Genomic DNA, 26986 nt, shown 5'->3' with positions numbered 1-26986 from the left:
GGACATCAGGCAGTACAAGACAGTGATCCCTAAAAGAAACGGACCCCATCAGACCCAACTCACAAATTGTCCCAACTAATTACTGGAGAGTTTTCAAGCCACACTGTAAGGAGGAGAATTCAGGCAAAGTCTAGTGTTCTCTCTGAGTTGAGACATGTTGGATATTCAGAGACCAAGGTGACAAGAGTTTATAGGGAAGAGTACTGGAGAGCAGAGGATAGCAGACAGATGGAGAACTCTTGAGAAGATCGCTCCCAAATCTTAGGCTGAATACTGATCAGCACATAGTGTAAGAAAAGTACCAAATCTAGGGAAAGAACCACCTGAAAATAGATAGCAGAAGGAATAATCCCCAGAGCACACAAAGAGCCAGGACAAGTTCCTACTCCTGCCAATCAGAGTAGAAAACCTCATAATTTTCAGGGCATTGGTTAAAGTACTCAAAAGCATATTGCCTTGGTAGTGGGGAAAAATTAGCCCTATACGAAAAGCTACTCTGATTCTCTTAAAAAATCTGATAGAGAAGCCTCAAAAGGATCAAAATATTCTCAAGTAACTTAACTGCATCCCAGAACAAAGCTCAGGAATATTTATAGAAACACAAGGCTGTCCAACACTATTTAGCTAAAATTACAATGTCTGGTATCCAAACAAAAATTACCAGGCATTCAAAGAGGCAGGAAAGTATGATCCATAATAAGGAGAACAACAAATTAGTCAAAACAGACCCAGAGATGACACATATGATGGAAGCAATTAGATAAGGATATTAAAAGTTATAATAACTATATCCCATATGTGCAAGAATGTAGAAGTATTGAGCATGTAAAGTAGAGACATGGAGGACGTACAAAAGACCTAAATTTAACTTCCAGAGATGAAAATTACACCATGGAAGATAAATAGAAGATTAGACATTGTAAAAGAAGATTTGTAGATTTGAAGATATGTCAATAGAAACCTTCCAAAGTGAAATGCAGAGAAAAAAAGAATAAAAATAAAATAAATAGGGCATTAGTAAGCTGTGATCAACTTCAGCTAGTTTAATATATGTGTAATTAGAGACCCTAAAGAATAGGGGACAGAAAAAATACTTGAAGAAATAATGACTAAAAACTTTACAATGTCATGAAAACTACAATCCCAGTGATCTAAAAAATCACCCAACCTAAAGAAACATTAAGAAAATTGCACCAAGACACGATAACCAAATTGCTTAAAACAAGTGATATGAGAAAATCATAAAAGTAGCTAGAGAAAAAAAGACACATTACATGCAAAGAAACAGAGAAAATTGACAATATTCTCATAAATAACAATGTAAACAAGAAGACAATGAGCAATCTCTTTAAGGTAATGAAAAAAAATACCTGTCTCCCATAGTGCATAGTCTCTCATGGTTCATCTTCCCCTCTTGATTCCCCCCCTTCATTTTTCCCTTCCTTCTCCGAATGTCTTCCTTGCTATTCCTATGTTCCACAAATAAGTGAAACCATATGATGACTGTCTTTCTCTGCTTGACTTATTTCACTTCACATAATCCCCTCCAATTCCATCCATGTTGCTGCAAATGGTGGGTATTCATCTTTCTGATGGCTGAGTAATATTCCATTGTATATATTGACCGTATCTTCTTTATCCATTCATCTGTCGAAGGGCATCTCCGTTCCTTCCACAGTTTAGCTATTGTGGATGGGTATTAAGGAGGAAATGTATTGCATGGAGCACTGGGTGTTATACGCAAACAATGAATCATGGAACACTACATCAAAAACTAATGATGTACTGTATGGTGACTAACATAACATAACAAAAATAAATTAATTAAAAGAAAAAACCTGTCGACCTAGAATTCTATACTCAGTGAGAATATCTTTCAGAAATGAAGGTGAAATGAAGAACTTTCCAGCCTCACAAAAGCTAAATACTCAATCCAAAAGCAGAATCAGATTGGCATTAGAAGAAATGTCAAACAAATTTCTTTAGGCAGGAAAAAAATATTTCAGATAAAAATCTGCGGCCCCATGAAAACATGAAGAGCCGCAGAAATGATAATAACACACACACACACACACACTATTTTTTCTTATATTTTAAATTTCCTTAAAATAAAATTGGCTGCTTAAATCAAAAATAATAATACTCAGAAAACTCTGCTTTGTGGAAATAATTATCCCCATCTTAGAGGTGAGAAAACTAAGTCTTATGCAACTGAAGAACTTACCCAGGGTCATGGGCATGTCTTACAACAAAGGCCTTGCCTCTTTCATGGAAGATGTATATTGCTCTACCTGTGAAATGGGTTAATTTTTTTCCCATTCACCAACAACACATTCAGAAATTTGGAGAGGCTTAAAAAGGTGTTCAGTCAATTGGAATTGATCTGAATGAACTGAGTACTTTCTTACAGGACAGAAGTTTGAAGCCAACGGATTTCAAATCTGCCTTGTACTATTGCCTCTCCTCCTTTATTTCTGTATGAATAGCACATTTCTAGTGGTTCATTTTATGCCTCCTGACATTGTTCGCTCCTTTCTTTCCTAGAGCAGAACTTCTTTAACTGCGCTCCATGAGAGATTAATGCATCTATTAAGCGTGTTCTGTGGTGGAACGTAGTGGGAACAGTAAATTAAGCAGGTTTATTTCCTATAGGACACCAGAGAATCTGAACTCTGTTAGCGTGTATTATCAATCTCTAAGAGGAAAGAAAATATACAGTATTTCCCATACTAATTTTACTTCAGGAAAGTTAGTTGTGTAACTCTTTCTAATAGAGCATAACTTAAATACTCTCTATTGGCAATCAAGATTTCAGGCATGATGTATAGAATTGTTGAATCACTAGACTGTACAGCTGAAACTAATATAACACTGTATGTTAACTCTACTGGAATTAAAGTTTAAAAACTTAATAAAAAGTAAAATAAAATAAGTGTACATGGATTGTATTTGAATAAAAAATTAAAAAATTAAAAAAATTATTTCAGGCAGTCAGAGAAGGATACAATTGTTAGGATTTATGTACTCCTAGCATTTCTGCTGGACTTTGGAAAATACCTGTATGCATCTGAATGAGGACACTGGCAGCAACAATGTTCAGATCTACTGGTACCTTTTCCAGCATTAATGAGTAAATATTGTATGTTAAAACGTGAGGACTGCCCAAAGTAAGAGATTGGAATCACAAGAGACTCCCAGAAACAAAACATTTCTAAATTGGGTGTAAAGGTTATATTTGCTAACTCGCCTCTTTTGTCCTTTCTGCTAACATCCTTATTGATTATTATGGGATGCAAGTTGTTATGGTGATGACAAGGGGGCTGGGATGGGTGGAGATGGGGAAGATGGTGCAGAGAGGTTAGCCTGCTGTTTCTCAAATGTTAACGTGCGTACTTCTCAAATATTAATGTGCATATGAATTCCTGGGAATCTTGCCAAAATTCAGACTTCGATTTACTAGGTCTGGGGGAGGGTCTAAGATTGTGCATTTCTAAAAGGCTCCCAGGTGATGTTGATGCTGCCGGTCAATGGGCCACATGTTGACAGTGTCTACCCTGTGCACATTTGGGGCGATATATACTCTTTTGTACTAGGCTCGATGCTAGTGGACCACATGCAGTTGGGTCTCATGCGCTGTTGCAGGCAAGACTGTTTTACATCTGGACACCCCAACCCCAAGAAGCAAGAAGATCCTAACGACCAACGACCTGTGCTCCCAACTAGGAAAACACTGAAAAAGTCCAAACTCTTTACCTTGGCTTTCCAGGCAATCTATAAATTGCCTCGGCCTACCTTATGTTCTTTCCTACCATCACGGTCCCTCACAGAAGGCACTCTTCAGACAGGAACTACTTGCTTTTCTGGGGAAAAAGTCAATGTTCTCCATCCTCTTTGTCGTCATAAAAGTTGTTCTTTCTCCCTGCATGCTCTTTGCCTGGCACGGAGATGTCCACCCCAGATTTACTCATTCAACGGAGCCCAGTTAGTACAGGCTCTACATTCTCTAGGAAGCCTGACAAGCACCCCAACCACAATGAACTGTGCTTTCCTCCTTTACACATCATGGGTACTTATACTAACGTGCTCATCCTGGAGTGTACTTGGTGTTAGAGCCATGTCTGTTACATGATCTTCCCGTTATGTGTTGAGCTCTTGGAGATAAAAAGCTCTGTCTTATCTATTTTAAAACCCTTGTCCCTATAGTATTTAATATAGAAATGTACCATAATAAACACTTGCTTAATTGTTAATTAGGAACGAAATGTATGAGACAGCCTCTAGAGAAGAATTTACCATCTTATTTTGGAAACAAGACATAAGAAACCTTTTGGGGAAAAGTACAAGACTAAAAATAGAAATAGCTCTCACATACTGAGAGATTAGTAAATGCCAGGCACTGTACTAAGCATGTTTCACAAATTGTCATTTGCTCCTCACAAAGACTCAATGAGAATAGAAGTTACCTCTGTTTACAGAAGAGCAAAATGACTTAGGGAGGCAATGACTTGTCCGAAAGTCACTGGCTCTGAAACGCAGATGCACATTATAATTGCTTGGGGAGTTCTAAGAAATACTGACGCCTAGGTCCCACCCCCAAAGGTTGTGGTCTAGGGTGAGGCTTGTGTATCAGAAATGTTAAGCTACCTGGGTAATTCTAACATGCAGCCTGGGCTGAGAGCACTAGTTGAAGACATCCAACAAAGTGTACAGCTGGGTCTGTGTGACTCCATGGTATGGGCTTTACCCTTGAGTTTCATTGCCTGTTAGCAAAGATAGGAGTATTTTATTATTTTATTTTATTTTATTTTATTATTATTTTTTAAAGGTAGGAGCATTTTAGAGGAAGATGGGCTAGAGTAGGCTGGCAGAGCTGGAGATGGTAGAAGGATCTAATTTTGACCACCATTTAGATCTGGGGCTGGAATGTAATCATTACAGGGAAAATGCAGGTTCTCAGGGCTTTGAAAGCAGTTTTGGCTTCTGAATTGAATTTAGTTTGCAGGTCCTCAATATTGGATCAAGGCTGTCTAGGTAATCTCTTTTGTTGCAAGCATACAGCAAAATAGCCCTTAACAAGTAACCACTGTCACACAACAAGTGAAGCACAAAGTCTCTCACTGGCTGAATAAACTATTTTTTTTTCATTTTCCATCAGTTGCCTATGACCTATTTTATCTCCTAATTACATGGCATGCTGATCAAAAGCCTTCCAAAATTCTGCATGGAGATATTCCCTCCTGCAGAAGAAGTGTCTTGCCCAGGCTAATCCTCAACTCAGATAAACAGCAGAGCTAATGGAGGGTCAGGAAGGGTACACAGAGCTTTAGCCTTTCCCAGCCATGCAAGGCAAGGAATAAAGGTCCTCCGTGTTTGCACAGAGGTAGGAATCCTCTCTTTCTCAACAAATGCTACGAGAGGCAGAATGAAGGTTCAGTAAGCACCCTCTATTTAGAAGCAGAGGCGAAAGAATTTGGGGAACTTGCTCGTAAGATGAAAGCCATGTTGTTGGAGAAATCCTCTACAAAGGAGGGGAAGAAGGTGAGAATGCAGGTCCCAGGTAATGGGGACAGAGGAGTAACCTGCCCCACGATGGACAAAAGATGCACTGCTGGGATGGGTGGAAGGATGATTATAGGGGAAGGAGCCAAAGTCATAACTGACTGGGTACATCCATTCTCTCATTAAGTCAATAAATACGAGCTGGGAACACACTCTGTGTGAGGTGCCAAATGTGGTAAATAAAACCTCACAGAGAGAGGGAGTGAGGGAGAAATAAGTAAGTACTGTTGGTTAGTGTGTTGAACGGTATCCCCAAATAACCATGGCTTCCTGGAGCCCCAGAATATTTGGAAAGAGAGTCTTTGCAGATATAATGATTTAAGCTGAGGTCATACTGAATTAGGATGGGCCCTAAACCCAACAACTAGCATCTTTATAGGGAAAGAAGTAGAGACACAGAGACACACAGAGAAGAACACTGAGCAGAGTGGAGTGCTACCCCCTACGTGCCAAGCAACACCCAGGGTTGCAGATAACCACCGGAAGCTCCCTCAGAGGTTCCAGAAGGAATAAACCCTGCTGACACCTTGATTTCAGACTTCTGGCCTCCTGAACCATGAGAGTATAAATTTCTGTTATTTTAAGCCACCCCGTCCGTGGTGACTTGATGCAGCGGCAGTCCTGGAAACTAATAGAGTAGGGTCACGGGTTTGTGCTTTGTACTCAGATTTCAAAGAAAAGCATCCTTTGTATTTCTTGAATTAACTTGAGTATCCTCGCAAATTTTTATCCTGAGAAATAGTAGGGGAAACTCAAATTTCATGTAATCAAGGTAACTCGGTCTGATGCAAGACTTCCAATAACCTCCTAAGGTAAGCCAATTTCTTCCCAGCATTTCCAATCTGCTCTCCCCCTCATACTTGTTCTCCATTGGGTATTGGACCGGGATCAGGGAGCAGGATGGGGATCAGGTGGCAAGAAGGGAGGGACCTCCGATCTACCCCCTCAGGCCGGTCCACTGAATCCAGGCTCCTCTGGTCTCCATGGTGATGTCCCTTGCTGCCTGGTTTCTGGGCACCCTGCTTGGTAGTGGACAGTGTGGAAGCCAGTGACTACTTAACCTGGTATCTGTGTTCTCCTGACCCAGATGGGCCCTGTGATAACTCCATCCCTGCTTCTTCTCAAGACGCAATTTCCCTGAGGGCGACCACTCTCTATCAGCCCCGAGGCCACGTGGCCCGCCCTGCAGCCCCCCAACCAGAGACCACTTTGCCTCTGGAGCAGCAACCCCTGAGGTAAGCTTCCTAGTCATTCTCAGACTTAACATCTGGATCCCTCCATAATCCAGAAGAAATTCTGTCTTTTTCTAGTCCCTGCAAGAGCCAAGAGAGGTTTAAGATGGTGTCTCAGACACCTACCCTAACCACAGCGTGCCCCTGATTTGGTCCTGAAGTAGCCACCCATGTGAACTTGGCTGATAGCATATAAATCCTTCTTCTCTCAGACACCAAACAGGAAGCAGGAAAAGAAAACCCCTCTTCAGCTTTCATCGGTCTTGCTGGTTTCCCCTCCCTGCACTTCAGCCCAGAGACGTTGATAGAGATATGTTTAGCTCCCTGCCCTCACTGAGTTGCTACCTCGTTCCTTCCCACCCCACCTGAAACAGCAAGAATGGGCCTTCAGCTTTCTTCCTCTCTTAAAATGATGCTCCCTGTTCTACACACTTCTCTTTCCCAAGGTGGCATCTTTCTTCCCCCATAGTCTAAAGCTTTCTTGGAAGAACACAATTTAACACACAAAAAGAAGAAAAAAAAATCTCTTTAAATTTTTCAAAATATTACCCTTATTGGGGCACCTGGGTGGCACAATCAGTTAAGCATATGACACTTGATTTCAGCTCAGGTCATGATCTCAGGGTTGTAAGATCGAGCTCTGCATCGGGCTCTGTGCTGGGCGTGGAGCCTGCTTAAGATTCTCTCTCTCCTTCTCACTCTACCCCTCCCTGCTCCTAAGAAAATATATTACTCTTATTACACGAGTAAACCAAGATGTAAGTAAAACATCTGATGAGTATTAAGAACAAAATAAATGGAGTGTAAGTGGAAGAAAATAAAGATTTCTTGAAATAATGTATTTATGACCTAGTAAACCCTTAATACTGTTTAAAAAATTATTGTAGTTAGAGCATTAGTTGTAGCATTGTTATGGGTAATCCCACCATTAACTGGTAACGGTGGAGATGTCAGGTGATAGATGAGCATATCCACAACCCGACTGGCGATGGGCATAGGGCTTGACTGGTGTTGACTTCAAGCAGTGTTTCCAAACATGGATGTCACTGCCAAAATCCACATACCATGTCTTCAAAATTTGCACCAAGCACCAAGTCTTCCTAAGTTGTATCTTGGTAACCATAGCTGTCTTTGTTTCTGTGGGTACAACATCCGCCCACCCACTCACCCACCCAATGTTGCAGCTTGAGAAATAGTAATGGTGTGTCTCAGTCACTGACATGCAATCCAGACTGAGGAAAGATCCCAAACTTCAGGGCCTTGTGAGCCACGGAGATAGCCGTATCTATGAGCACTGGAAACATCTGGGAGGCCAGGGTGATGTTGGTGGCAGATATCAACACAGGGTCAAGGTTGACAAATACCACTGAGGTTACTTTGACAAGATTAGTATGAGGCATTACCACTTAAAGAGAAACCAGAACTTCTGCCCAACTGTCAACCTCAATAAATGATGGACCTTGATCAGTGAGCAGACATTAATAAATGCTACCAAAAACACAACTGGAGGTGCCCCCATCATTGATGCAGTACAATACGACCACTGCAATGTTCTGGGGAAGAGAAAGCTCCTAAAGCCACCTGTTATCACGAAAGCCAAATTCTTCAGCAGAAGAGCAAAGGAAAAGATTAAGGGCAGGGGGAGGGGTACTGTGTCCTGGTTTGAAGTCACATGGAGTTCCTTAAATGCTAAAAACAGCTTTAAAAAATACGAACAGTGCACAAAGTTGGGTATCATTCAATGTCTTCTGTCACCTCCATCTGAGAAGGGCATCTCTGGACATGCACTGCCCTGTAGTTCTCGGCTCTGGCTCTGTGAACTCCATTGAAGAGAAGAGGGGATTTTGTGAGTCACTGATGTCTCATCAGTCAAGAGCAGCTTTCAAGTTGGGTGTGACCATTCTGCACAAACTGTTTCTCATCTAATAGTTAAGGGCTGGAAATCTCTGGCATCTTCTTGGCTTTTCTCTACCTGCATAGCAGTGTGCTTCCCTTCGACTTCATCCCCGTCTGCCAAGTTGATAAAATCCTCTATCTTCTTCAAAGTTATTGACATCATCTCTTCCACAAAGTTCTCCCTAAGAAAATTAGTCATTCCGTTCTCTCCAAATCCCCCATACCTTGTACGCGTTACCATTAGTGCATCGAATATCCTGTATCACCTGCATTGATTTGCATGATTGCTTTCTCAAGGGAGCAAATTATATCCTATTCAACCCTGTCAGTTTAGGTTAGTGGTTCTCTGCCCTGACTTCACACTGAAATCACCTGGAGAGCTTTAAAAAATACAGATGCCTAGAAGAATCTCCAGAGTTTCTGGTTTAATTAGTCTGGGGTTTGGCATTGGATTGTATTATTTTTTATTAGATTGTTTCTGAATGCCAAGGATAATTCTAATACACAACCAAGGTTGAGAACCACCATCTTAGTGCCTGGCATAGAGCTTGGTATATTGTACTGTATGCCATTTAACTGTTTCGTGTTCCTTATGTTTAATGCTCTTAGCCTTTAGCAAATTTCCCCCTACAACTGTGGTTAGGATGAGTCACCAAAATATCACTTCTCCCTGAAAAACGAAACAAACCTTTGAAATGGAAGGTTCTATCCATCAGTGCTCTCCCCCCCATCAGTGCTCGCCCCCCTAGGGTGGCTCATAAAAAACATTCAAGAAATAACTCCCTCTGAAGGAGGGAGGCTGGCTGTTGACTTTATTATTTTTGTATGAAGCCCACACATATTCTGGGAGATACGCTATGGCCCTGAAACACATCTGAAACAACAAACCCAACAGGAACTCCCTTAATGTTTGAACCCCCCCAGGACTCTCTCCTCACCCAGCCTTGGAATCAGAAAACTGCTCAAAATGCTTTCCAATAATTCCATATAAGATGAGGGTACTGTTACTAGAGGGCTGCATGGGCATTGTGCGAGATTTCTCCATTCTTTTTTTTTTTTTTTCTCTTTCCTGTTTTGACAAGATGGAGATTTCCCATTGTGATGCTCGGATGCAAAGCCAGAAAGAGATCTTGGCATCGGGTAGATGATGGTATGAGGTGGAGGCCTCTTGGGAGGCCTTTGGCATATTTTTGAGGTTACATAGAAGGAAAAGAACCTTGAACAGCTTTTATCCTAATGACATGTTCAGAGCTTTCCCCATCGGCCCCTCCCTCAGCCGTTTGATCATCTGAAGACAAATTGGAGATGCTCTGCTATTAATGATGTTGACCCCATTGGCTTCCTGGACCATTAATGAGGAGCCTCACTCCCCTCCCTCGCACCTAGCTTGACCTGGAGGCTAGCCATCTTTCTACATGGCGCTGATTTATACATATTCTAATATGCAGGCAAGGGTTGGACTTAATGAAAGCAGACACATTTTTATTCTTTCCTTTATTATTTTGAAAGCCATATTAACCTGGGCTAGGCTGACCTTATGAGAGCTGCAGAAAGAGTCCTGCCTCTGTGGAGCAAAGCCAGCCCTTGCCTGAAAATATCTTCCCTCATGCTGATAACCCATCATTCAAAATGCATTCTTTGAGATTTGAGGCAGTTAGTGAAGTGCCAGACAACTGTCCCATCCCCACTGGTGATAACACCAAACTTCCAGAGACAGGGTAAAGTCTAAGAAGCAGGGTGTGCTCGATACACTTCATCACTTGGTATATCAGAGGTGAGACAGAGGAGACCAGAGCTGGCATGAGTTCAAAGAGCTGGGCATCGAGCTTCTTACTGAGAGTGGAAGGAGCAGACTTGCCATTTTAAGGAGGAAAGACTTAAAGAGGCAATAGCAGGTATTAACAATAATTATAGATAGCATAGGGCAAGATTTTCTATGGGTCCGGCACTATTCTAAGAGTTTGACATGCATCGTCCAATTTGATCCTCATAAAATGCTAAGAGGAAAGAACTATCATTGTCACTCTCATCTTACAGATGGGGAAACTGAAGCTCAGAAAAGTGAGGAATTTGCCTTAAGTCACACTGTCAAGAAATGGTGAAGCTAATATGTGGTCCCCCAAACGGTGCTGTTGACCATTATGCTATACTGCCTCGTTAACAGGGAACTAGACAGGCAAGAGGTTTGGAATCTTAGCACTCAGGGGACAATCTGAAGTGCTGAGAGAGACAAGGCAGGGTGCACCAAATACAAGCCCCACATATTTGCCTCAGGATGCCCTGGTTTCTTGGGCTACACTCCACCACCAACTCTGACAACACTTTGGTATCCATTTCGGTTATCACTAATATGGCCATGGGCAACCTGGAGAAGATCCTTGCACACTAGCCATTCACCTCTGGGCACTGGCAAATGTAAGTCACGTTACTCAGTCAACCAGAGCCCGAAGTAAGCCAGTTTTAAGACTACTTTTGGTCTCTCAAGTAGCGCTCCAGGCTAATCAGGCCAACATCAATTAGTTGGGTATAGGGTTTCTCAATCTCAGCACTATTGACAATTTGGGATAGATAATGCCTCATTGTGCAGGGCTGGCCTGTGCATTACAGGATGTTCAGCAGCATTCCTGGCCAATACTCATTAGATGCCCACAGCACCCTCTGCCCCAGTTGGTATGACCAAAAATATCTCCAGGAACGGCTCATGTCTCCTGGAGGACACAATTACCCCTAGTTGAGAAACATAGTATAGTTTCCCTAGCTTTCATGTGCATCAGAATCATCCTATGGGCTTAACATTTCTGGGCACCATTTCCAGAGTTTCTGACTCAGTAGTTCTAGAATGGGTCTAAGAATTTGCATTTCTAACAAGTTCCAGGTGATGCCCCAAGAACCACTCTTAGAGAACCACTGACTTAGTCCACTCTATTATGTATCCAGAGCCATATGTGTCACTAATCCTGAAAAGCTACAATGAAAATACTGTGGATGATCCTGAAAAGCCCTTCCTCATCTGCTAGAAAAACAAAGGCTCTGGCTTAAATATTGACTCTCTGTAGAAGAGTCAGGTATTGGAAAGAAGCCTGGCATATACATTAGCCTGTTAGAAAAAAAAAAAAAACTGGTTGAATTATTTAAACTAAATAATTATTTAAACTCTAAAGCCTCCAAATTCCTTACCTATAAAATGAAACTCAGAACAAACAACAACCTACTTACTCTGGATTGTTTTTGGCGATCCCATGAAGTAAGTGTTCCCCAAACTCTGATCATCCTCAAAACACATCACAGGTTCTTACCTATCTACCCACCACCTGCAATTAATACCTCTCTTTAAATCAACTCACTAAAAGGGGGAGACAAAAACCCTTAATCATCTACTTTATCATATGTAATAGTGTCTGTGAAATCACATTTTCCTAATATGCGTTAAGAGAACTATTAAAAATCTCCCTGTACCACTTAAAATCATCTTATATACTTCCTCTGGTTCATGTTATCACACCCAGGAGCCCTGAGATATTCGTGAGGGAGGTTTATAGGTTGCAAAGTGTACAGATTCAAGGTGATGTTAGCTTGCTCTAGGCAGAACCGTTGTTGCAACTGTCTTGAAAGTGAGCAAATGGTGAGACCGGGGTGGCCTCCCCTGGTGTCAGCTAATGCAGCAAGCCTATGTTCTCCTTCTGTTCTTGAAGTTTGGCTGTATATCACGAATGGCCTCTTGAAACTGTTATCCCATCACCTTAGGTCTTGAGAGCTTTTCCTAATAGGCTGTGATACCATTTCAAACAGGAAATGGTGAATTACAAGGGCAGAGTAAATTGGAGCCAGTAGGAGTGTACTTGACACTAACAAGATCCACCTGAGTTTCAGTTCTTTCTCTTGTAATTATCAGAAACAGGTCTTACTCCAAAAGAGGCCCATCAGTGGAGTCAGCACAGCAACTGCTGGAGAGGACATGACTTGAGAGCCTTGCCAGCATCTGCCTGTGGCAAACTATACCTTCCCTGACTGCCTGTGATCATGCAGCTTATTGGTCTTGGTGTCTTCTTGGAATAAGTTCAGGTCCTCAGGCAATCGCTTCTTAGCTTAAATCAGTGGCTCTCCCTTCTGTATGTATTAGCCTCACCTTAGAAGCTTTTTGAAAAATGGACACGTGTGTAGCACCCCAGACCAACTGAGCTAGAATCCCTGGAAGTGGGGTCATCAGGACTTCAAAAGCAAAATTAGTTAAGATAAATTCTGCATAAAAAAAAAAAAAGAAATCCATATGTGCATCCCTGGTTAAGAACACAGTTTTAAGTGAAGGAGAAAAAAAAAAAAAAAAACTTTGAGTTTCCCTGTAACCAAGGGACCTCTGCCATAGAGATAAGCATGCACCAATTTCAGTTCTAAGAAGTCCATGCCCTTTTACTCATGTCCTCCCGGGCTCAGACGCTGACTTTTTCTCCTTTCCAAATGGCAGCTCAATCTGGGTTTCACCTCATGACTCCAAGAAGGGAATAAATTAACACTGGTGGGTGACCAACTCTGTCACCTGCTACACTTAGAAAGCATATACTTCAATAGACACTGTTCTGTATGCTTTACACGTAATTCACTGAATCTTCTTAATGAGTATATGCTACTATAATATTTCTCGTAAAAGCCAATTATTAGGTTGTCTCTCCAGCACAACTACAACTTCTAAAGTCTCCCCCTCACATTTTCCTGAGATCAAATCCCCCTCCCTCTTACCCATGCAGTCCAAAGGGGAGCTGCTATCTTGCTACAACTTTACTCCCAGCCTTTAGGCACAAATAGTTTAAGGTTGGATATAAGACTTAGCCTTGCCAAGTAATCCCTAAGCATAGAAAATGGAGGGGGGTGAGATGCAGAGAGAGAGAGAAGGGGAAAAGAAAGGTCTTCTGCATGAATAATATAGTCACATGTAAACTAGAGGTGCCAGCAGTCTGTGTGTGTGTGTGTGTGTGTGTGTGTGTGTTAAAGTGAAGGAAACTGTTATCCAGTGAACAAGATGAATGTAGCAAACACTTAAAGAGGCTCACATAATGGAGGGAAAGTCTACATGGTATTTAAGACCTGATTATTCCCATTTTCTCCTGAGACTCAGGCCTGCTCTTAGGCTCTGTGATACAACAGTATCCTTAAAATTACTTCCTCTCGCTTCTGCTAGACTGAGTGGGTTTCTGTTACTTGCAACCAAATTAAATTAATATGACTATGCATAAGATATAGAGGAAGGGTGCAAAGAAGTATAGGACTTTGGCAGATACCCCTATAGGAATTTACAACCCAGGAAGCACAATAGAAAAATGAAAGATTTGGAGTCAGACACAGGTCAGCTCTGAGCTGTGAGTGATAACACCTCACTCACCTGTGTTATCTTGGGTAGTTAGTTTGCTTCTGCAAACCAGTTTTTTTCACCTCTACAAAGGATACCAATATTTCATGTGGATGTTGTTAAAATTAAATACTAGTATACTGCCTGGCATTTTACTGGTGTCTCAACTAACCAGAATTTATTTCCCTGTCTTAAAACTAAAGGGATCTTAAGAGAACAAAGAGCAGAAATTTCTGAGGGCTTACCACCCAAGATCTGAATGTGACCTGGGTTTCCTGTGATCACAATGTCCTCACCTCTCTCCTTGCTTATAGCTAAGGGAGAAGAGGAAGCAAGCCATCATAAAACCCAAGGAGGCCTTTCCCACACTCCTGGCCCCATGCATCATGGAGGACATCAGAGCAGCCAATTAAGATGTTTTATCCTAAATGTTCACAGTGAAGCAGGAGAAAAGAAGAGGTCATAGAGCTCAGAGTGCAAAAACAAAGAGAAACTCACTGGGGCATATATTTGGAAAGTGCCTTATTCTAAAATAAAAATTAGAAAAAACTGGGTCATTGAACTGAAATTCATCAGGATCCTCATTAAAAGTTTGGTTTTTCTTCATATAAATCCCAAATAATAGAGGAATGTGAGAATGGTATTCAGTTATTTTGGGGTCACAGGAAAAGTTTGGGCTTTGGAGCCAGACAGGCATGGATTCAATATTTGGCTTTTTCGCTCAGATCACAGCAAGCCGCATCCCCGGCTTTAACCTCAGTTTACTACGCCCCCATTAAATGGAACTAAAATACCTAATTCACTGTGTTGGCTAAAGGAATTCAAGAAGATTCTTGTAAAGTATCTTTATAGTGCCTAGCACATGGACAGGCTCAATAAAAAGTGCCCCACCTCCTCCCCATACCCCATAAAGCTTTGGTGTGGCCCTAAAGCACATGTATTTTAGGGTCACACACAATTGTGTTCAAGTTCCACCTTTTTTTAAAAGATTTATTTTATTTATTTGAGAGAGAGAGAGACAGGGAGTGGGGGGCGTGCAGAGGGAGAGAATCTTCAAGCAGACTCCTCACCGAGCATGGAGCCTGACGTGGGGCTCAATCCAATGACCCATGAGATCAACCTGAGCTGAAACCAAGAGCCAGATGTTTAAGCAACTGAGCCACCCAGGTGCCCCCAAGTTCCACTTTTGATTTGATGACCATGTGAAATTACTTAACCTTTCAGACCCTCAGCTTCTTTTTCTATTCAAAAGAAATAACAATACCTATGTATAGTAGACCCTAATTTTGCCCACTGGATCCATCTCCCTTTCTTTCTTCCTTACAGAAACATGGTTTTCTTCAGGGACCATGATTTCTCCATGCTTCTGGAGAGCTGATCTCACCCTTGGCTTGAAGGATGACCTGATTGTTCTGGGGGGAATCCTCTTGTTCTGATTGCTCCAGAATGAGCACGTGACGAAACCTGGCTCAATGAAAGAAGAGCAGATCACTGGAGACTTCTGGGAAAAGTGACCTCCTTCCAAGAAAAGTGTCCTCCCTCCAAGAAGAATCTCCTTCTCTTCCATTTCTGGCTGTTGTCTGGTCTAGACGTGTTGACTATAATCACTTCAACTGTCTTGTGACCAGTCTACGGGTGAAGCTAACGCCGAGGGAAGCACAGAAGAAATACGGAAAAAGCCTGGTCCTTGTATCATTGTTGATCCTCTGAATCGACCTACTTTGAAGCCCCCATACCTCTGAGTTTCCCATTACAGGCAGTAGTAAGCGCCCTCTCCTTTAAGCCAGCTGGAAGTGAAATTTGTTACTTGCATCCAGAAGTATCCTAATGTATGTGAGTTAACTAAGGTATTCCATGTAAATCACTTATCACAGTCAAGGGCATCCCAGTAAGGGCAGAACAAAAGAGTAGCTCTTATTGATGCCAACATCAGCATTATCATCATCATTAGCTAACAGTAATAAAAATAATAGTAGCAAGTATAAAAATAATAACTCGTACTTCCTATGTGCCACTTTTTTAAGTGCTTAAAACATACTTAAATTATTTAATCCTCACAACAACACCATGAGATAGATGTCATAATTATCCCAATGTTGTGGATGGCGAAAATGAGTTTCAGAGAGATTAAGTGATATCCCTAAGGTCATACAGATGGTAGATGATAGAAGCAATATTTTCACCCAGGAAGCCATGCACTGGAGTCCACTATACAGCAGAGAGGTAGACCACATGGAAATTTGCTGTGGCCTCCTGATTTGGTGTCCCTTCTTCCTTCCAGCTTCTAATAGAAGTCAAGGTAGATGAATAGGGTCCCTGGAGAGAGACCATCATGAAGTGGAGAGGGGGCAGATTTTGAGTCACAGATACATGTGTGACCTCAAGTAGTATCACACTGTGACTCAGCTGCCACTCTGTAAAAAGGGCAGGCGGGAAACCCCACCTTGTAGGATTGCAGCGAGGACCGAGGAGAATGCTTCACGTTCAGTGTACGACTCAGAACCTAAATGAGAACTATTACAGCTTAACTATCACAGTGTTTGAGCATTTTCCTACCTCCCTCCCATTTACCAGTTGTCTGCTTTGTCTCATTTAATGATGACGTGGAGAAGAAGAAAGACTTAAGGAGACTGTCTGAATGCCAACCAAGTCGGCAGTTACCACTTTAATTTAAATCCCTTTCTCTACTCTCCCCGCTAAGGAGACTGATGATAATTCCCTTCCAGGGTTTCATTTCATAACCCAGGCCAATTTGACTCATTATCTCCCTGTCAGCACCAAGAGAATGAAAACCAGCTATCATTACCAACTTGTCCCTGCTCTGAATAGAATGTGGGAAGGAGAAGTCAAGGGTGAATTCCCGGTACGGGTCATTAACCCTGAGGACAACATTCAAGGATTCTCAGCCAAGCTCAGCCCTGGACAAAGCTGCAAATGCCAAGAACCTTCTGAGTAACCTCAGGGGGTGACCTCAGAGGAAGCTAGTCATGTGGCCAGGGCAGAAGAGGTAACAGAACGAAATACAGCACGATGTTCAGAGTCACAAATGGTACCAAGCCAGAGCCCAGGTTCCAGGATCAGGCAGAAGTGGGCTTGAATTCAAGCTGCCCTATGGCCTTGGGCAAGTTGCCTAACCTCACTGGCCTCAGTTTTGTTGTCGATATAATAGAGCAATACTACGTACATAGGCTAACCAAAATATGACTATCCTCTGAGACTGCTGACTGTTTTCTCACATGCCAAAGGGTAAAACGTGTTCTTGCTTCAAGTGGGTGCTTCCTGGCCATTTGTTCTTACCGCTTCTGAAATTTCAGTTCCTTTGACGTTCACACCAAGCCTTACCACCCATAGCCCCTTCTTTTCAGTGTTCTGCTGACCTCACAGTTACTCTCATTCAAGGAAGATTCAGGGACCTCCATCACTCTCTTCCTATCCACCATTATTCCCACCATCCTTCCTTGTGACTCCAATACCCACTCAAAACACCCATCCTATTATCCATCCCAAGACCTAGTTTCTCAGATCCTAGACCACCCTACCTCTATAAATCTGTTCTTCCTCATCTCAGCCGCCCACCTGCACGGATGCACCCTAGAACTTCGAGTGCACCAGATCTAAGATCTGAAACTTCAGGAATATGTTCTCTGAGTACATCTTCTTATCCTACCAGCTCACCCCTCGTGGAACCCTCTAATACAATAATTCTCCAGCATCAAGGCCTCTAAGCCATGGTCATCCATCACCACTTCATTATTGATTATCTCTTTTCCAGTCTCACTTTGCTCCTCACACAGTTTTGTGACTGATCAAGCACTGAATCATATCACTCAGGGACACCCTTAACTCTTTGACCTCCTCTGCCTTATCTTTTGTTTCCCTAGCTAAGCCAAGCCCAGGTTAAACCCAGTACTTTACCTCTTCTGTGCCTGCAGCCCAGCAGCTCAACACGGCTGGAAAAACACACACCCAGCTAACTGACCTCACTTATTCTTAAGCCCAAGGTCCTACGACAAAATCTTGCTGTGTCTCCCTGAAAAGTTTGCCTTTCTATTTTTCCAGGGTGATTATTTAACATCTTCTCCCCCCAACCTTCAATGCCTCTTCTCCAATCCTTGGAAAATGGATGAACTTTCTCTTCTTTCGCTGACAAACTACAAGCGTTCCAAAGAACTTCATTGTCCCACCACCACCATCAAATTTACAAGCATCTGTACAGACTAATTCTGACTTCGCTGTTAGGCCAAACGGACAGGCCTTTCCTCTGCAAAGACTCAAATGCTTCAATTGCTCTTTCTCCCCCACCCCCACATCAATTCTCTCAATTCTCAGTTACTGGATTATTCCTATAAGCATACAGACAAGCTATGGCAACTGTCGTTCTTAAGAACACTTCCCTTGACGCTACATCTTCCACCCCCACCCCATTTCTCTTTCCCATTTACAGTAAACAATGCCACATTCCAGACTTATTCTAACTATACCCATATGACTCTTCTCTACACCATTCCATTTACCAATGTTGCCAATAACCTCCATGTTGCCAAAATTAAGTCAATTCTGTATCCTTATCTTATAAGAATCTCCAACAACCTTTGACACATTTGGGCATTCTTCCTTCTTAAAACACTGTCTTCTTCTGAATCTGGAGATACTATCCTCTTCTTCCCTGGAAGCTCCTCTTCAGTCTTTTTTGCTGAATCTTCATCATTTACCAGCCTCTAAATTCTGAAATGCTCCAAGGCTCAGTTTTTAAGCTCATCTCTCCTCTCCTCTCCTTTCCCCTCCTCCCTTCTCTTCCCCATCTAAACTCTTTCCTGGATGGCCACATCCATTCTTATTCTTTTAAGTATCACCTGTATGTTGGTAATCCCAGAATTAATATTGCCAGCCAATCTTTCCATAGTACTCTATATTTCATACAACTCTCCAACTGCTGATTCAAAATCTTCATGTAGACATCTAGGAGCATATTAAATTTCTTAGGTCAAAAGCACAACTTTTGATGTCTCTAAGCAAACCTACTCCATGTCCAAAATGTATGCTTAATCCAATCATTTATCACTATCATCATCATAACTCTTAGTATAAGGCAGGGGTCAACAAACTATGGCCCTTGGGCCAAATCCAGCTCACCATTTGTTTTTGTAAATAAAGTTTTATTGGAAAACAGCTACCCTCATTCATGTGTATATTGTCTATGGCTGTTTTCATGCTGTAATGGCAGAATTGAGTGGTTGTGAAAGAAACCATTTGGCCCACAAAATCTAAAATCTTTACCATTTGGCCTATTAAAAAAAGTTTGCTGACTGCTGGCCTAAGCTACCATTGTTTCATGCCTATGTGACTGCCATGGCCTCCTACTCGGTAATTTTTCTTCCATTATTTTTCTCTTCTTCACCAAGAAGTCAGAATAGTCTTTTATTTTTTGGGGTTTTTTGTTCTTTTGAGAGAGAGAAAGAATGCACACAAATGGGTGGGAGGCAGAGGGAGTAAGAGAATCTCAAGCATGTTCCATGCTGAAATGAAGAGTCAGATGCTTAACCGACTGAGCCACTCAGGTGACCCCAAAATAAAACACAAGTCATACCCTATCACTTTCATAATTAAAAAGCTCTCATTGTTCCATCATATTTGTGATAAAAGCCATACTCTGTGTCACGACCTACATGATCTGGACCTACCCTTCTCTCCAACCTTACTTCCTACAAGTTTCTTCTTCCTCACCAGACTTAAAAAAAAAAAAAAAAAAAAAAAAAAGCTAAGCACATTCACTTTCAGGGTCTTTGCATTTGTTTTGCCATCTGTCTAAAGCATTTTTCATCCACATACCCCTACGGCTGCTTCTTTTCATCATTCAGGGCTCTGCTCCAGTATCACCTCCTCCTGTGTAAGAATGTCATTTCCCACTTGGCAGGGATTTTTGTCTTTCTCATTTACTTCCACGTCTGTAGTGCCCAGCACACTGTAGACTCTCAATATATAATTGTTGAGTAGATGAATGAATGAGTCCTAACAGATACACAGAAGCAACTATGGGAGCACAAAACAAGGGCACCTAGCCCATCACAGCAGTGAGTGGTGGTTTAAAAAATCAGATAGAAAGGGGACAGTAGAGGGAAAAGGAGGTTTCTCAGAAAGGGAGGCAAACATGTACAAAGACAGGAACCATGAGAGAAGGGGGCACATTTGGGAGACCCACAGTAGTAGGCACATATACAGCACATCACAGATATAGATATACATATAAATCAGGGTCTGGTGGTGGAAATAGGCATAGGGCAGATGATGAAAGACCTTGAATGTCAACCTGAGATATTTATATTTTTTCTGAGGTCATTAAGAAGTTAATGAAGACTAAATAGAAGAATGGCATGATCAAAAATGCTGGTGGGGCACCTGGCTGGTTCAGATGGAAGAGCATGCAATTCTTGATCTCAGGGTTGTGAGTTCAAGCCCCACATTGGATGTAGAGATTACTTAAAAATAAAAGCCTAAAAAAAAAAAATCCTGATATCCAACACTAGTGTTAACCTACTCCAAATTCCATATTCTCTCCCTCCTACTATTAAGCTTTTATAAATAGTCCCTCTGGATTTTCAGTATCAAGGATATTAATTTGGTGTCTGGTTCTAGAGACAGACTTTAAAGTTTTCATAATCTCTTATGCAGTAATCCCAGTTCTGGAATTCCATAGTAAGGTAATTACCTAAAATCTGGGAAGAGTTAGGTGCACAAAAGTGTTCATCACAGCATTACTTATAATAGGAAAAAACAGAATAAAGTAAATGTTTTACAGAACAAAATTGTTAAGAAAAATACAGTATATCTACTCATTGTAATATTAAGCAGTCATTAGGATAATGTTTTTTCTTGAGAGACAGAAAAATAGATCAGTGTAGTTACAAGGGTTGAGGGGTGGGGAGACAGGCTGATTTAAAAGGTTTATGAGGGAATTTTTGGTGGCAATGTGGCTGTTCTGTATCTTAACTATGGCGGTGGTACACATTTGTCAAAATTCAGAAAACGGTGCACTAAACTGGGTGAATTTTACTGTAAGTTATACCTTAAAAATCATGAAGAACAATTTAAACTTTTCTTTTTTATTATTTTGAATGCTACGAAAAAATTATGCAAGATGAAATAATATCAAGTGGCAGAGGAACTATGCAGAGGAAACAGTACTAGAAGGAACTACATCAAAATACTAACTACATTATCTTTTGATGGTAGAAAAGCAAATGTTGTTTTCTACATTTTCCCCTCTTTTCTCTGCATCATTCTTACGATGAAACACATAAATTCTGCTTTAAAATGTTAAATTATGGAAGTTTCTCTAAAGTTTCTTTCAATTGTCTTTGAGTTTAAGGTCCTTCAAACACCACACATGGCTTGATATCAGTGATCTACTGGAGAGAAAAACAGTTGTAAGCAGCAGGGACAGCTCCTGGGTATTTGCTGGTGTGGCTGTCTTAGGGAGTCAGAATGGGACTCATAGAACTGCTCCCTCCCATTGACCCATGATAATTCCTCCAGTCAGAGGACACAGCTTTTCTCTCAGGAAGCTCGGATGACCTCTGCTAGCAAACACACACACCCCAGTCCCCACCTCCCTTTTTAGGCTTTTGTGAACAAACCTGAGACACTCAGAATACTTGGTGACCACAAGAGAAAAATGGTGTTATTATCTAGACAGTTGAAGTAGACAATCTCTTCAAAACCATTTCATAAATCACATCTTAGAACCTGTCAGAAAATACATATTGCAAACAATAACCATTGTGTCCTTTGGAAAATGGATTTTAAACTTCCATCTAGTCCATCAGAACCTTCCCCCCAAATGCAATGTGTATTTTTGCTTCCTCGTCCAAATGGTTATGATGGCCTGAAGTGTGATGGGGGGACAACATCCTAATGAGGACAAGCAGAGAATCCAAGAAACAAGATGGAAAAGCTACAATAAATTATAGATTTTGATAAATTACCCCACACTGTTGAGTTTCAATTACAGAAACACACAGTTTACACAAGTAATTACCAAAGAAATTACCGCAGAAGCACATCCATTCATTGAATTATAAGGCATCCATTTTCTCCTCTGATTGCATCTTCAGTTCCAAGGATGGCAATCATAGCTTCACACAAAACTTTAATAACACAATCTTTTTTGGATTAAAAGATGCCATTGAATGTAAAACATGTACAGGAATGATAAGAAAAGGCTGTTGATTCATACTCAGAAAGAAAATGGCTTCAATGAGTTAATTGCAAAGCCAGAACTTTGACAGTTGAAGATTGATCACTCAAGGAGTCAGCTCTGAATGTGAGTTCTAATGCCCTCTGAGGAAGAGACCTCTCTTTGATGTCAATTTGTGGGTCAGGAGAGAGGTTCCACCTCAGCAACCAACGCATGCTGTCGATGTTGGGGTGTCATGTAACATTAGAGCCGGGTGGATCCTTATGGGTTTTAGCCCAACTTTCAACCCAACGCATGTCTTTTCCTCAACTCAATATCCAGTTATAAACATACAGACCTACATGTATGCACACAATAAACCCATTACAGAAGACATTCTTAATGCCCCCTCTTGTTCTCTCAATCTCTCTTTTAGTTATTTTTTTACTCATCCTTACTGAAGATATAATTTATAGATAGTAATATGCACCCATTGAAATGAAGTTTGATGAGTTTGGATATCACACTTGAGTAATCATCAGTAAATATATAAATCATTCCAGAAAGTTTCTCCATGACTCTTCCCAGTCAATACCTCTCCCACCCAACCCCAGAAGCAATCACGTTCTGTTTTCTATCACTATAGTGTAGCTTTGCTTTCTCTAAATTTGCATGTGAATGAAATCATACGGGAAGTACTCTTTTGTGTCTGTCTTCTTTCTGTCAGTATAATGCCTCGGAGAGTCATTGATGTGGTTGCATATAACAGTTGCTTGATCCTTTGTATTGCTGAGGCAGATTCCATTCTATTGATGTATCACAGTTTTTTAATGCATCCTCTGTAGATGGACATTTGGGTAGTTCCCAGTTTGGGTCTTCAGGGACAGCATCTCTTTCCACGGTTGTTAAGAGCTGAGCCACCGTCTAATTCGACCACCACTGATTGAAAGGGATACTGCCCAAGAGAGTGAGGATGATTCCTGGGAATTCGTATGTGTGAGTGGATCACTCATGGAGGAAAGATGATGAACTCATAGAATGAAGGATGAGAGGGCATGCATCAGGAAGAGTGGAGTTTTCAGGTGAGGGGGTAGAGTGGATTAAATAATAACCCCCCCCCAATCATGTCCACCCAGAACCTCAAGATGTGACCTTATTTGGAAATAGAGTCTTTTCAGACGTAATTAAGGTCAAGATTGAGATGAGATCATAGTGGATTAGGGTGGACGCTAAATTCAAAGAGTGGCCTTAGAAGACATTTTTTTTTTTTAAAGGACTCAGCCATAGAGAAGAGGCCATGTGGCCATGTGAAGTCAAAGACTGCCACAAACCAAGAGATTCCTGGGGCCATCAGAAGCTCTAAGAGTCAAGGAAGGACTCGTCCCTAGAGCCTTCAGAGGGAGCAGGGCCTCACCAACATCTTTATCTTGGACTTGTAGCCTCTAGAACTGTGAGAGAATAGATTTCTGTTATTTTGAGCCACCGACTTTGTGGTCAACTTTGTTACAGCAGCAACAGAAAACTACTACTCGGGGTGATTGCCCAGGAACAGGGGATGAACTTTCACATCCTGCCATGTACTCGTCGCAAAGCGCCTACAAGATAGATCACATCATCCCCACTGTATAGGCGAGGAAACAGAGTCTCAGAAAGGGTAAGTGACTCACCTAAGATCCCAGAGCTCTGAATGGGCAAAGCAGGAATTTGATCTCAGGCAGTCTTTCCACCACCTCTGAGCCCAAACTGAGATAAAGTGTGGTTGTGGGACTCACAAGGAATAAGTATGCCTGTCCCTACTCCATGCAGAATGACGTGTCCCTACTCCATGCTAGGTACTTTGCAAGTTGCTGGGGATACAGCAGTAAAGAAGACAGATCAGATCTCTGCCCTCCACGAAGGCATTATTTCCTAGGGGTCTATGAGGTGGGGGATCAGACAAAAGAAGATAATTAATTATATTGATACAATATGCTGTAATGTTAATGTAATAAGTGCTAGAAAGAAAAATAACCCACGTTGTGATATAAGCAGTAACAGAATAGGAGAGTGTTTATTTCCAATATGATAGACACTTAACCAATAGGATGGCATGAATGTATGTCCTTAGAGTCTAATCTCCTACAGGCCAGAGCTCATGAATAGGAAAGGCAGAAGAACCCAAGAAGTCTGAACTAAGGAACCTGTGAGGAAAAGCCAAGCAGAGTCTGGAAGTAGGGGGGCAAAATCCCAGAGGCTGAAACTGCAGGGGGAAAATGGAATCAGAGCCATAAGCCAACTAGACAGTGATTTGATACAGGAAAGAGGAAGTTGGGGAGAAGGTCTGGGTGAAGCACTACACAACGGAGTTGTTGAAATTTCCTTCATGGGACAGAGTGTGCAGGTGTCAGACTGACTCCAAGCTATAGTCCTGAGTCAGTGATAAACAAACTCGCATATAGCTTTTTGAGGCCATTTCCAACCGCAAAGTGCAACAGCATTATGATGATGCAGTAAGTTACAGGAGCAATTTTGAGAAAGACTCCATTGCCAGGAAGTTTCAGGGAGTTAGACTTGGGTTGGCTTCAGTAAGAAAGGCTGTGATTCAAGGAGGAAAGGTAAGAATTGAGAACTGGATTGACAATGCCCCCAATATGGAAACCAGCTGAGCACTGTGCTGTCATTCAGAGTAGAGAAATAAATCGAATTGGCCCTTACCTTCAAGGCTTTAATATGCCCAGAAGATGATGAATAATTCCAGAATAATCGGGGCTGAGAAATTGAGGCTCTCAGAGCAGAGCACTGATGAGGTCTCATTTTTCTCTCTTAGGTAAAGATTGTGCTGGTACTAAATTACAGGGTCTCAAAGTATAAAGTGGGCTTTAAGAATAACTAAAATTTTTGAGCACTTTTTAAAAAAAAAAGATTTTATTTATGTATTTGAGAGCGAGCGAGTGAGCACGATCAGGGGGAGGAGCAGAGTGAGGGAGAGAGGGAGAGAGAATCTCAAGCAGGCTCCCTGCTGAGTACAGAGCCCACGGTGGGGCTTAATCCCATGACGCATGAGATCATAACCTGAGCTGAAAGCAAGAGTCAGTTGCTCAACTGACTGAGCCACCCAGATGACCCCACTGAGTACTTTCTTTATGCTAGACACCACTAAACATTTTGCAAGATTAATTCATTTAATCCTCCCAACTGCCTTGTTTTGAGAACTATTATTGTACCCATTTTACAGATGTGGATGCTGAGGCTCAGAAAGATTGAGAGGTTTGCTGAAAATGACACAGCTAGCAAGTGGGGGAGCCCAGATTTGAATGCACGCCTGGACTTCCCGGTCCTATCCCACACTGCCTCACAATGCAACTCTACTCTCAGAGTGACCCATTTCGAGGCAGCCTATGAGCCCTCCCCCACTGAACAGAGGAGAAAATGGGCACGATGGACCACAGGCCACTCTGAGCCTCCTGGTCAAGTCTTAACTTCACCCTGGACGTGTTGTCTAATAGTTCAGATTACCTACAAGGCTTGGTTAGAAATTGTTCCCAAATATGTTTCTTTCTAAACCATGGATTTGATAGAATGAGAAATCCTTCCATGTATAGGACCTATAGTGGTTTGTGAAGCAAATGTGTCCCTGCCCATGTAATGTGCATGCATGCCCACCACACAGCCCTACATCAGTGTTTGTCAGCACGATCATGCCAGAAGAGATATGGTTGGAAGATCTTACCTGTACGTTTCTGTTTTATTAATAATGCCTATCTCATGGTTGTGTGATGGTTAAACTTTTAGTAATACAGTAAAGCAATAATACATATTTAATGATCACTGGTTATGAGTGGTTACTGTGCACCAGGCACTATTCTCAGCTCTTGATGTATATTAAATAATTACACAATTATAATGTTTTTATTATGCTATAGCATAATAAAGCAATAGTTATTAATACTAGACAGCAATAAAAACAGGGTGTCAACTATGGTGGGAATGTAGGATTTCAAGCATAAGACACTCCCATTTTTTGGATCCTCACCAAAGTTCTATGGATCTCTTCTGAAGAAGGGAAGATTCAGAGAAACTGTGTTGCCTGTCCAAGGATTTGAACCTAGTTTTGTCCAACTCTAAATTCTAAGCCTCTGTGTGTGTGTGTGTACGACGTATGTGGTGTGTGTACGGTACGTGTATGCACGTGTATGACATGTGCGTGGCGTGTGGCATTTGTGAGTGTTATGGGTATGCGATGTGTGCCGTGTGGCATCTGTGACTTGTGGGTATGCACGTGGGTATGGTGTGGGTGCAGCATGTGGCGTGTGTGTGTATGTGCGTGAGATGTATGTGGTGTATGATGTGTGTGGCATATGGCATGTGTGTGTTACAGCTATGCATGTTGGTGCAGTGTATGGGCATGGCATGTGGCATATGCACGTGCATGCATGTGAGTTGTGTGTGCTCTGTGTGTGGCAAGTAGCATGCATGTAAATGCATGATATGTGTGTGTTGTGTGTACATGGTATATGGCTTGTGTCCTGCCTTTTCCCCTGAGCACGTGAGAACCCCTGTTCTCACTCCGTAGCCTCTGGAGCCTGGAAGACAAGGTCATGGGCTGTGGTGACAGGTGTGCAGAGCCTGCCTCTGCCTCAGCACAGTCCGTTCAGAGCCCCCCCACCGCCCCACACCAGTCTTCCATGCTGGGGAAAGACCAAGCAGCCCATTTCAGGCACGGGACTGCTGGAAGCTGAGGAGACCAAGGAAGACAAGCGAGACAGCTGAGTTCAGGTCCATGTAAGAAAGGAGATGAGGTGCCCG

The 26986-nt window shown here is 41.9% G+C and overlaps 1 pseudogene; it reads left to right on the top strand.

Moving 5' to 3' along the window:
• Window positions 1–8011: 8011 nt before the first annotated feature.
• LOC123778613 (large ribosomal subunit protein uL15 pseudogene) lies at window positions 8012–16997 on the top strand (annotated as a pseudogene).
• The last annotated feature ends 9989 nt before the right edge of the window (window positions 16998–26986 follow it).

Source organism: Ursus americanus, chromosome 2 (assembly GCF_024610735.1).
Source record: "Ursus americanus isolate L20-20 chromosome 2, mUrsAme1.1.p, whole genome shotgun sequence".
NCBI lineage: Eukaryota > Metazoa > Chordata > Mammalia > Carnivora > Ursidae > Ursus > Ursus americanus.
This window is presented reverse-complemented; position numbering and strand designations above follow the sequence as displayed.